The sequence below is a fragment of the Phyllobates terribilis genome, unplaced genomic scaffold (assembly GCF_046119375.1).
Source record: "Phyllobates terribilis strain yellow unplaced genomic scaffold, ASM4611937v1 Scaffold_7__3_contigs__length_470593459, whole genome shotgun sequence".
Lineage (NCBI taxonomy): Eukaryota > Metazoa > Chordata > Amphibia > Anura > Dendrobatidae > Phyllobates > Phyllobates terribilis.
In genome coordinates, this window is record NW_027362767.1 from 398,213,541 (window position 1) to 398,227,031 (window position 13,491).

At 43.0% G+C, this 13,491-nt stretch overlaps 1 pseudogene; it reads right to left on the minus strand.

Moving 5' to 3' along the window:
• Positions 1-10,823, minus strand: part of LOC141154998 (cytochrome P450 2G1-like) — a 115,896-nt pseudogene extending 105,073 nt beyond the window's left edge.
• Between the last annotated feature and the right edge of the window lie 2,668 nt (positions 10,824-13,491).

The following is a 13,491-nucleotide window of genomic DNA, read 5'->3' on the forward strand; positions in this document are numbered from 1 at the left end:
GCCGTCCACAACTCTTCAGAGTTGTGTGGTTTGTCACCTAAGCATAATAGCTTTAGCACAGCCTGTTGCAGCTTGGCGGAGGCAGAGCTGCAGTGCTTCCAGCTTGCGACTGATGTGGTCATTGACACAGGGCCCACAATCCTCGGCGTCGGTAGAACGTGTTCCGTCCCAAGGTCCAACTGGGTCCCAGCTTCCACTATATTAACCCAGTGTGGCATCAGCGAGATGTACCATATCTGCCCAAAGGCACTTGTCCACGTGTCCGTGGTTAGGTGGACTTTCCCAGTAACTGCGTTGTTGAAGGCACGTCTAATATTGTGGGACACGTGCTCGTGTAATGCTGGGACAGCACACCGGGAGAAATAGTGGCGGCTGGGGACCAAATACCGATGGACGGCCGCCGCCATCAGGTTGCAGAAAGCTTCCATCTCCACGAACCTAAAAGGCAACATTTAGCGCTCAAGCATTCACGAACTGTGTGAATTTAGTAGTGTGGCCTTTGGGGCGTTAGATGCGTATTTGCGCTTGCGTTCCAAGGACTGGGGTAGGGACAACTGAATGCTGCGCTGGGACAAGGACGTGGATGTGCTTGCTTTTGTTGCTACTTGAGAGTGTACAATGACAGGTGCAGGGCGGGAGGAATCTTGGCATGAGCCATGGACAGGGGATTGGCATGCACGCACAACAGCGGAAGAAGCAGTTGCTGGAACCTGGGGTTTGGCCCACTTAGTCGGGTGCTTTGCTGACATGTGCCTGACTATGCTGGTGGTGGTCAGGCTGCTAGTTTTGCTACCCTTGCTGATGCTGGCCTGGCAGGTGGTGCAAATGGCCTTTATGGGGTTATCTTCAGAGTCTTTAAAAAATAACCAGGCTCGGAAAGACCTAACAGTTGTACTGGCAACTTCCGTCGTGTTGGCATTATGAGGAACGGTTTCCCATCTTGTGTCTGCGGCCACCACACTGCTTTTTCCTGCCTATTGTGATGCTATGCCTCCCTCCCCCTGTGTGCTGCTGTCCTCGCTCTGTGTATCCCCCTGCCATGTTGGATCAGTTACTGTATCATCCATCACCTCGTCTTCCACTTCCGCACCCTGGTCCTCCTCCTCACTTTCTGGCAATTGTGTCTCATCATCATCCACCTCTTGCAACAGTAATTGCACTTTACCACCGTCGCCTTCGTGTGACCTTGGCTGCTCCAATATTTGGCCATCGCTACACGCATTCTCCTCTTGACTCGATTGAAGCTGGCCAAGCGAGAGGCCCGAATCTACAAATGGAAAAGTAACCAGCTCTTCAGAGTGTCCAAGTGTGGGATCAGTTGTCTCTGGGCACTCGGCATGGTGGGAGGATCAGGGTGAGGAATATGCGGTCCAGACTCACGGCTATTGAGACTTGACCGTGTGAAGGACAGGGTGGAGGTGGTGGTGGCCAAGTGACTGGAAACATTATCTGCTATCCAACCAATAATCTTTTCACACTGCTCTGTGTTCAATAGTGGTGCTCTGCGGTCCCCTAGTAATTGGGACAGGAAAGTCAAGAGAGAAGATGTGGGTGTTTATTGTGGCACAATTTCACCTTGCCCACGGCCACATCCTCGGCCTCTGCATGCACCATCACCATCACGTCCACTTCCCCATCCCTTGCCACGCACCTTGCCCATTTCAAATCGAGGACAATATTTTCCACGTTCACGAGAAATGGCTGATTTTGGAACACAGTTTAATGTGATATGTCTGACAGAGAAACACAATTTTAAATAGCAGGCCTGTAATTTACTAATATTATTCTACACGGAGAACTAGTGTGAATAGCTTCACCGACACACTGCAACAAAATGGAATAGGAGGACAATATTTTCCACGTTCAGTTCAAATTTCTGGATTTTTATCGCTGTAATATGGAACAGATCTGGCTTTATTCTGCAGTGAGCAGAAAAATGGTGCACTCTGGATTGCTTTTTAAGCAAATAACCAGTGTTAAGATAAAAAAAAATGCCCTGTCCCCTGATATCTGGGGCTGTCTAGAAATATTTGTAATTATTACAGCAGCAGACAGGACGTACAATGGACCCTCTTGTGCTGTATTATACACTGCAGTTTGCCACAAACACTGCCTGCCTGCCTAGCTCTGATATATACAGTATATAGATATACAGTGGGTATGGAAAGTGTTCAGACCCCTTTAAATTTTTCACTCTTTGTTTCATTGCAGCCATTTGGTAAATTCTAAAAAGTTCAATTTTTTTCTCAATAAAGTACACTCTGCACCCCATCTTGACTGAAAAAAAAACAAAAATATAGAAATTTTTGCAAATTTATTAAAGAAAAATTGAAATATCACATGGTCATAAGTATTCAGACCCTTTGCTCAGTATTGAGTAGAAGCACCCTTTTGAGCTAGTACAGCTATGAGTCTTATTGGGAATGATGCAACAAGTTTTTAACACCTGGATTTGGGGATCCTCTGCCATTCTTCCTTGCAGATCCTCTCCAGTTCCGTCAGGTCGGATGATGAACGTTGGTGGACAGCCATGTTCAGGTCTCTCCAGAGATGCTCAATTGGGTTTAGGTCAGGGCCCTGGCTGGGCCAGTCAAAAGTGGTCACAAAGTTGTTCTGAAGCCACTCTTATTTTAGCTGTGTGCTTAGGGTCATTGTCTTGTTGGAAGGTGAACCTTTGGCCAAGTCTGTAGTCCAGAACACTCTGGAAGAGGTTTTCATCCATGATATCTCTGTGCTTGGCCGCATTTATGTTTCCTTCATTTGCAACCAGTCATCCTGTTCCTGCAGCTGAAAAACACCCCCATAGCATGATGCTGCCACCACCATGTTTCACTGTTGGGATTGTATTGGGCAGGTGATGAGCTGTGGCTTGTTTTCTCCACACATACCGCTTAGAATTATCACCAAAAAGTTCTATCTTCATCTCATCAGACCAGAGAATCTTATTTCTCATAGTCTGGGAGTCCTTCATGTGCTTTTGAGCAAACTCTATGCGGGCTTTCATATGTCTTGCACTGAGGAGAGGCTTCCGTTGGGCCACTCTGCCATGAAAGGCCCGACTGGTGGACAGCTGCAGTGATAGTTGACTTTGTGGAACTTTCTTCTATCTCCCTACTGCATCTCTGGAGCACAGCCACATTGATCTTGGGGTACTTCTTTACCTCTCTCACCAAGGCTCTTCTCCCACGATTGCTCAGTTTGGCTGGACGGCCAGGTTTGGAAGACTTCTGGCGGTCCCAAACTTCTTCCATTTAAGGATTATGGAGGCCACTGTGCTCTTAGGAACCTTGAGTAATGCAGAAATTCTTTTGTAACCTTGGCCAGATCTGTGCCTTGCCACAATTCTGTCTCTGAGCTCTTTGGGCAGTTCCTTTGAGCACATGATTCTCATTTGTTCTGACATGCACTGTGAGCTGTGTGGTCTTATATAGACAGGTGTGTGCCTTTCCAAATCAAGTCCAATCAGTTTAATTAAACACAGCTGGACTCCAATGAAGGAGTAGAACCATCTCAAGGAGGATCATAAGGAAACGGACAGCATGTGACTTAAATATGAGTATCTGAGCAAACGGTCTGAATACTTATGACCATGTGATATTTCAGTTTTTCTTGTTTAATAAATTTGCAAAAATTTCTACATTTCAGTTTTTTTTTCAGTCAAGATGGGGTGCAGAGTGTACTTTAACCCCTTTCCGACCTTGTCAGTAATAGTACGCAGCTGTGCCCTGGGACTTATGGACCAGCTACGTATTACGCGTGCTGCGATCGTGCCCGCACACAAGCGGTGCGATCGCCGCCGGGTGTCAGCTGATTGTCACAGCTGACACTCAGTGCTATGTGCTGGGAGCGGTCCCTTACCGCTCCCGGCACATTAACCCCTGCAATGCTGTGATCGAAGTCGATCGCAGCATTGCGGTGGCAAGGGGGGAGGTGATCGGTATACTCACCTCTACTGCCGGCGTCCAGCGATGTCTGCGGCGGCTTCCGGATGTTGCCATAATGACCAGATGTCGTCATGACAACATCCGGGTCACCAGGAGGCAGGACGTTCCTTTGGTCATGCGCACTGCGCGACCAAAGTAATGTCTCCCCTGTGTGCAGCGCTGACAGGCTGCATGACAAAGGGAGCTGCCGCTCTCTATGCCATGCAGCGGATCAGGCTGCAAAAAGTGAAAGTCCCATAGTGGGACAATGTGTAAAAGTAAAAAAAAAAAAAGAAGAAAAGTGAACAAAATAATAAAAAAAATTGTAAAAATATATATATAAAAAAAAGAAAAAAATAATCCCCCCAAAATAAAAATATATTGAACCCATAACATTTATTTATTATGAAAAAAAAAAATAAACCAATAAAAGTATACATATTTGGTATTGCCGCGTTCGGAATGACCTGACCTATAAAACTGCTCCACTAGTTAACCCCTTTAGTGAACACGGTAAAATAAAAAAAAACGAAGCAAAAAACAATGCTTTATCATCATACCGCCAAACAAAAAATGGAATAACACGCGATCAAAAAGACAAATGTAAATAAAAATGATACCACTAAAAACGTCATCTTGTCCCGCAAAAAACAAGCCACCACACAGCTCCATTGTCCGAAAAAAAAAAGTTATAGCTCTCAGAATAAAGCAATACAAAAAAATTTTTTTTCTAGAAAATCGTTTTTATTGTGTAAAAGAGGCAAAACTTTTACCACACGCGGAACGGCATAAAAAAAAAAATGCAAAAAAACAATTCCTGAATTGTTTATTCTGCCTCCCAAAAATCAGAATAGAAAGCGATCAAAAAATGTCACGTGCCCGAAAATGGTACCAATAAAAACATCAACTTGTCCCGCAAAAAAACAAGCCATCACATGACTCTGTCGGCCAAAATATGGAAAAATTATAGCTCTCAAAATATGGTAATGCGAACACTAGTCTGCAAAAAAAGCGTCTTTTAGTGTGTGACAGCTGTCAGTCATAAAAGCCTGATATGTATCTGGTATTGCTGTAATCGCACCGACCCGAAGAATAAAGTGGTCTAATCACTTATACCACGCGAGGAATGGTATAAAAAAATAAACTCTAGGGTTACGGTTGGGCTAGGGTTAGGGTTGGGGTTGTATTAGGGTTGGAGCTAGGGTTGGGGTTTTTTCAAAAGTAAAGAAAAAAAAATGATGACAATATGGTGACCAGTGTTGAGCGCAAGTGCTCGCTACTTGAGTTTGCATCGGGTACTCGGGTATGCACTGAGTATCGTGGGTGCTCAAGTGACATGCTCCATATGGTTTGCGGCCAAAATAAATGTTGCTGCGATCGCCTGCCATGCACGAGCGATCCCCGCATGTTTTTTTTTTGGGTGTCTAACAAACGTGAAACATGCGGGGCGGGGACTCGAGCATGTCATTTGAGCATCCGCGATACTTGGTGCTTACCCGAGTACCGGATGCAAACTCAAGTAGCGAGCACTTGCGCTCAAGACTAATGACAACTTATTCAATATGTTGACCTAATATTATCAAATTCTGTCGTACCTTTGGGTTCAAAATGTACACTATACCCCCTTGATAAAATTCTTGAGGGGTCTAGTTTCCAAAATGGGGTCACTTGTAGGGGGTTTCCACTATTTCGGCACATCAGGGCTCCCGAAATGCAACATGGAGTCCGCTCTTGATTCCAGGCAATTTTGCGTTCAAAAAGTCAGTGCTCCTTCCCTTCTGAACCCTGACGTGCACCCAAACAGTGTATTTTCCCCACATATAGGGTATTGGCGTACTCAGGAGAAATTGCACAACAGTTTTTAGGTTCCATTTTCTCCTCTTACCCTTGTGAAACAAAAAAAATTGGGGCAAAAAGATAATTTTTGTGGAAAAAGTTAGATTTTTTTATTTTCACGGCTTCATGTTCTAAACTTCTGTGAAGCACCTGGGGGTTAAGGTGCTCACCACATATCTAGATAAGTTCCTTCAGGGGTCTAGTTTCCAAAATGGTGTCACTTGTGGGGGTTTTCCACTGTTTAGGCACAGCCGCTAATTATTCAAGCAAATTTTACATTCAAAAAGTCAAATGGCGCTCCTTCCCTTCCGAACCCTGCCGTGCGCCCAAACAGTGGTTTTCCCCCACATATGGGGTATCTCATTACTCAGGAGAGATTGCACAACAAGTTGCATGGTGCAATTTCTCCTGTTACCCTTATGAAAATGCAAAACTGGGGGCTGAAAAACATTTTTGTGGGAAAAATGTGAAAATTTTATTTTCACGTCTCAATGTTCTAAACTTCTGTGAAGCACCTGGGGGTTCAAGATTCTCACCACACATCTATATAAGTTCCCTGAGGGGTATGGTTTCCAAAATGGTGTCACTTGTGGGGAATTTCCACTGCTTAGGCACATCAGGGGCTCTCCAAACGCAACATGGCGTCCGCTAATTATTCAAGCAAATTTTACATTCAAAAAGTCAAATGGCGCTCCTTCCCTTCTGAACACTGCCGTGTGCCCAAACAGTGGTTTTCCCCCACATATAGTGTATATGCTTACTCAGGAGAGATTGCACAACAAGATGCATTGTGCAATTTCTCCTGTTACCCTTATGAAAATGCAAAACTTGGGGCTGAAATACATTTTTATGGGAAAAATGTGAAAATTTTATTTTCACGGCTGCATGTTAAAAACTTCTGTGAAGCACCTGGGGGTTCAAGATGCTCACCACACATCTAGATAAGTTCCCTGAGGGGTCTAGTTTCCAAAATGGTGTCACTTGTGGGGGGTTTCCACTGTTTAGGCACATCAGGGGCTCTCCAAACGCAACATGGCGTCCGCTAATTATTCAAGCAAATTTTACATTCAAAAAGTCAAATGGCGCTCCTTCCCTTCTGAGCCCTGCTGTGCGCCAAAACAGTGTTTTTCCCCACATATGGGGTATCTGCATACTTAGGCCAAATTGCACAACAAGTTTTGGGGTCCATTTTTTTCTGTCACCCCTGCAAAAATAAAAAAATTGGGGTCTAAATTAACATTTTTGTGAAAAAGTTAAATGTTCATTTTTTTCTTCCCCATTCCAAAAATTCCTGTGAAGCATGTGAAGGGTTAATAAACTTCTTGAATGTGGTTTTGAGCACCTTGAGTGGTGCAGTTTTTAGAATGGTGTCGTTTTTGGGTATTCTCTGTCACAAAGGCCCCTCAAAGTCACTTCAAATGTGATGTGGTCCCTAAAGAAATGTTTTTGTGAAATTTGTTGGAATAATGAGAAATCGCTGATCAACTTTTAACCCTTATAGCGCACTAATAAAAAAAAAATTTTTGGTTCCAAAATTGTGCTGATGTAAAGTAGACATGTGGGAAATGTTATTTATTAACTATTTTGTGTAACATACAGTACAGACCAAAAGTTTGGACACACCTTCTCATTTAAAGATTTTTCTGTATTTTCATGACTATGAAAATTGTACATTCACACTGAAGGCATCAAAACTATGAATTAACACATGTGGAATTATATATTTAACAAAAAAGTGTGAAACAACCGAAAATATGTCTTATATTCTAAGTTCTTCATAGTAGCCACCTTTTGCTTTGATGACTGCTTTGCACACTCTGGGCATTCTCTTGATGAGCTTCAAGAGGTAGTCACCGGAAATGGTCTTCCAACAATCTTGAAGGAGTTCCCAGAGATGCTTAGCACTTGTTGGTCCTTTTGACTTCACTCTGCGGTCCAGCTCACTCCAAACCATCTTGATTGGGTTCCGGTCTGGTGACTGTGGAGGCCAGGTCATCTGGTATAGTATCCCATCACTCTACTTCTTGGTCAAATGGCTTGGAAGTGTGTTTGGGGTCATTATCCTGTTGAAATATAAATGATGGTCCAACTAAACACAAACCGGATGGAATAGCATGCCGCTGCAAGATGCTGTGGTAGCCATGCTGGTTCACTGTGCCTTCAATTTTGAATAAATCCCCAACAGTGTCACCAGCAAAGCACCCCCACACCATCACACCTCTTCCTCCATGCGTCACAGTGGGAAACAGGCATGTAGAGTCCATCCGTTCACCTTTTCTGCGTCGCACAAAGACACGGTGGTTGGAACCAAAGATCTCAAATTTGGACTCATCAGACCAAAGCACAGATTTCCACTGGTCTAATGTCTATTCCTTGTGTTCTTTAGCCCAAACAAGTCTTTTCTGCTTGTTGCCTGTCCTTCGCAGTGGTTTCCTAGCAGCTATTTTACCATGAAGGCCTGCTGCACAAAGTATCCTCTTAACAGTTGTTGTAGAGAGGTGTCTGCTGCTAGAACTCTGTGTGGCATTGACCTGGTCTCTAATATGAGCTGCTGTTAACCTGTGATTTTTGAGGCTGGTGACTCGGATAAACTTATCCTCAGAAGCAGAGGTGACTCTTGGTCTTCCTTTCCTGGGGCGGTCCTCATGTGAGCCAGTTTCTTTGTAGCGCTTGATGGTCTTTGCAACTGCACTTGGGGACACTTTCAAAGTTTTCCCAATTTTTCACACTGACTAACCTTCATTTCTTAAAGTAATGATGGCCACTCGTTTTTCTTTACTTAGCTGTTTTTTTCTTGCCATAATACAAATTCTAACAGTCTATTCAGTAGGACTATCAGCTGTGTATCCACCTTACTTCTGCACAACACAACTGATGGTCCCAACCCCATTTTAAAGGCAAGAAATCCCACTTATTAAACCTGACAGGGCACACCTGTGAAGTGAAAACCATTTCCGGTGACTACCTCTTGAAGCTCATCAAGAGAATGCCAAGAGTGTGCAAAGCAGTCATCAAAACAAAAGGTGGCTACTTTGAAGAACCTAGAATATAAGACATATTTTCAGTTGTTTCACACTTTTTTGTTAAGTATATAATTCCACATGTGTTAATTCATAGTTTTGATGCCTTCAGTGTGAATGTACAATTTTCAAAGTCATGAAAATACAGAAAAATCTTTAAATGAGAAGATGTGTCCAAACTTTTGGTCTGTACTGTATCTCTCTGATTTAACGGAATAAAAATTAAAATTTTAAAAATTGGGAAATTTTCTAAATTTTCGCCAAATTTCCAATTTTTTCACAAATAAACGCAAGTGATATCGAAGAAATTTTACTACTATCATGAAGTACAATATGTCACGAAAAAACATTCTCAGAATCAGTGAGATCTGTTTAAACGTTTCAGAGTAATTACCTCATAAAATGACAGTGGTCAGAATTGTAAAAATTGGCCTGGTCATTAACGTGCAAACCACCCTGGGGGGTAAAGGGGTTAATGACAAAAAAATGAACTTTTTAGAATTTACCAAATGGCTACAATGAAACAGAGTGAAAAATTTAAAGGGGTCTGAATACTTTCTGTACCCACTGTAATATATATATATATATATATATATATATATATATATATATATATATATATATAATTATTGTGGAATACCTAGACTAACAGGATGTTCAATGGACCCTCTTGTGCTGTATTATACACTGCAGTCTGCCACATACACTGCCAGCCTAGCACGGAATTTATGCAGCTGGATTAGTCCTCAGAAGGACTGTTAGTTCAGATGGATATAGATATATGTTGTGGAATGCCTATACTAACTATAAACAAGCAAATCTCTCCCTGACGCAGCAACAGCTCTCCCTATTCTGCCTGATTCCGGAGTGACTGTGATGAGCATGGCTGCGCCAGATCTTATATACAGCTGTTGATGCTGTGCGGCCAGACAATCACTGTAATGCCACAACCAACATGGCTACGGCATTACAGTAGGCAATCCCTGCATGTTCATTGGCCCTCTAAAGAGCGTCAAACATGCAGGGAGGGGACTTGAGTTCCCGCCAGAGCAATGCGGAAATACTCTTCGAGCGCCGAGCTTGTCGAGCACAGTGATGCTCGGGCAAGTACCGAGCAGTGGCGAGCGCGTTCATTCATCACTAGTCTCCATATCATCCATGCACCCAACAGCATTTGGTAACTGTACTTAGACAATGGCTGATGACCGAATCATGCAGATTATTTGAAATGTCCTGTTTATTATAATAATGGCTGGACCATACATGGCAAGCACCTTCTACCTATTATGCCCCCTATTTCCTTATAGATTGTAAGCTTGTGAACAGGATCCTCCCTCCTCCTGTAACTGTTGAACTATGTGTTACTCTGTAATGTCTTTATTGTATGTACATGTCACTGCTTAATTGTAAAGTGCTACAGAATATGTTGGCGCTATAGAAATAAAATTATTATTATTATTACTACCTAAAACACACCCTTCTGCTCAATAAGGGTAGGCAATATTTTATTGCTCTGCTCCAGTCCATGTGCTATCGTGACTGATAACACTGAGTTATACTCTCTAACAGGTTCGATGTGCCAGTCAGTGTCCCTTCCCAAAGTAGTGATATCCCGAGTGCCTCTTTTCATTTTCCAGCTTTGTTATCTTAGCTGGGGCCGTAGTGATTATACAATATTGGGTGCATATTTGAGGCATATATGAGTTTGTCTAGTTACTAACACTCTCTGGTCAAACATAACTCAATATACACTTACTTTCAGCAGAGATTTCACTATGTCTCCTTTGCTTAGCTGTAGATAGTTGCCCAATATTGGCAGCGGGGTAGGCCCAGGTGGTAAATTCACTTTTCTCCAAAAATGCTTCAAGCTTATGAATAAGAGGAGACAGGACACCACTGTCATAAGGAGAGTAACATCTTCTAGGAAATACATCCTGGCTGCTGACAGTTCTCCTGGAAAATAATGTTTCTCTGCTTGGAGAACACTTGTCTCTTAAGTTTACAGCAGGAACAATTCGTACTATGGGTGCGGATAGCGTTGTCTCATTTGTTTTGCTTATTAAAACTTTACAATGTTTAATTAGGTGAATTTCTAGTTTGGAGCTCCTCTAGGGCTTCTATGGAAGAGGCTGTGTTTATTGAATTGGGTGGCTGAGGTATGGTACGTGCTCACTTTTTGCAAAATTTCCAAAGCAGCAATAAAGTAGCCAAGAATTAGAGCTCAAGGATGCTCCTTTGTTTGCTTGGATGGCATACAGTAAATTATTTAGTAATTTATGTATACATAACCGCCACATAAGCAAACAGTACCTCAATCTTAGAGATCTGCATTCGCAGTCTATATTGCAATATAGAGTATAATGAGCAATGTGAAAAACTTAAAGGGGCTTTCCACTATTAGGACAAACCCTTCTTAAACTAAATGTTTGGCTCCGATAAAATAAAAACACCTCTACTCACCTCCCATGCCGGTTCCATTCTAGCAGTGTTGGCACTCGCAGTACCAGGGCTTTGATATGGCCCATGCATATGGTGTCCAATATTTTACACAGCTCAAGTAAAAAATCAACAGGATATTCATTCATTCCCTGAAAGGAAGTGATCATACAGGGAAGTGTTTAGCGCTGCAGCCTTGCAGCGCTGGGGTCCTGAGTGGTGATGGGCGAACCCGTCATTGTTCAGGTTCGGCTAATATAGCCGAACACCGAACAGTTTTTTTTACAGTTCTGGTTCAGGCACTAGAACAGTACCAGAACATTGAACCCGAACACTGACCCCATTCGAATGGGGGACCCGAATTTACCTGGTTTCTCGCGCTTTCATTTGCGTAACAGCGCAGGAAACACAGGTTCTGATCGGCGGTAATTGCATTACCGCCATCAGAACTCTGTATACATCATGCTGACAGGTATCAGCACGATGCCACAGCTGTGACAGTGACCCGGCAGCAAAAGCTTACCGCGGGTCATAGGCGCTTGCTGATGGTACTACTACCACCATCAGCAGGCTCCTGAGTTTATCAGGTCTGTGTACCGCTGTGTGGAGAATAATATCTTCCCCAAACAATTTTATGCTGAGATGTAGCCTGCTTTATATACTAATTTTGAGTTTATTAGGTCTGTGTACCCCTGTATGGAGAAGAATATCTGCACCAAAAAATTAATTTCACTACAGTATAACTATTTCAAAGGAGACCAAAACCTCTTCCACTACAGCCAACCCAGCACATGGAGACCCAATCAGGAGTGTTCACATTTCCCTAAATTAGGGCCTAACACCACCGAAGTGACATCAATTTCACTACAGTAGAAATAGTATAATTAGGACCGACACTTCTTCCCCTACAGCCAACCCAGTAGATGGAGACCTAACCAGGAGTGTTCACATTTCCCTAAAGCAGGGCCTAACACCACCGAAGTGACATCAATTTCACTACAGTAGAAATAGTATAATCAGGACAGACACTTCTTCCCCTACAGCATACCCAGTTGATGAAGACCCATTCAGGATTCTCCACATTTCCAAAAATTAGTGGCAGACACCTCCAAAATGGCATCCGTTTTAGGTCAGTAGAATTTGTAGAATTAGGAACGAAACTTCTTCCACTACAGCCAACCAAGTAGATGGAGACCCATACTGCTGGACTGTGAGTGAGGTGCAGGCGAAGTTGTTATGGAGGATTGAGCAACATGTGGTGTGCTCGGTGAAACAAACACAGCAGGCATGTCTGCTTCCGTTAGAGCTGACTGGAGCAGGCATACAACCGGAGGTTCTGTGGTCAGACCTGAGTGACAAAACTTGGCACTTTAACAGAGGAGGAGGAGGAAGCAGCAGATGCATTTGATGGGGCGGCTGATCTATGCTTATTGAAAACCAATTTTGAGTTGATCATGTTTGTGTATCCCTTTGTGGAGAACAATATCTGCACCAAAAAAATAATTTCACTACAGCATAACTATTATAATGGAAACCAAAACCTGTTCCGCCAACCCAGCAAATGGAGACACAACCAGGAGTGTTCACATTAAAAAAATTAGGGTCTTATACCACTGAAGTGGCATCAATTTCAGTAGATTAGAAGTAGCATAATGGGGACAGACACCTCTTCTACTACAGCCAACCCAGTAGATGGAGACCCAATCAGGATTCTCCACATTTACAAAAATTAGTGGCAGACACCTGCAAAGTGACATAAATTTCACTACAGTAGAAATAGTAGAATTAGGAACAACATCTCTTCCACTACAGCCAACCCAGCAGATGGAGACTCAATCGGGAGTGCACCATCCTCTCCAGTCATTCACCACATTTCAGACATTTACTCCTTTGTGCTGGTGCACAAGCTGGTCTAAAAAAGATGTGAAAGGACTCACAGAAATTGCTTCTGCCACTTACACTACTTCTGCTGCTAATATTTTGGCATTGACAAATTGACATGCCGGAGAGTGTAGAGCTGTGGTGCACTCTCATCCCGAATTTAAGTAAAAATGCTCGCCTTTCCAATCACGAGCCCGAATGTACCACATTCGTGCCCAATATAACTTTTGAGATCGGATTTCAAACATATTCGCTCCTCTTTATTTAGGCGCAACAGGTCAGTGGTAAATATAGGCCTGTCAACATCTCTATAATCTAGCGGACAAACCTCCCATAAAATTAGAAAGACACATTAGTACCAGGAAACGTGGAATATAGTGTCTACTTCACCCAAG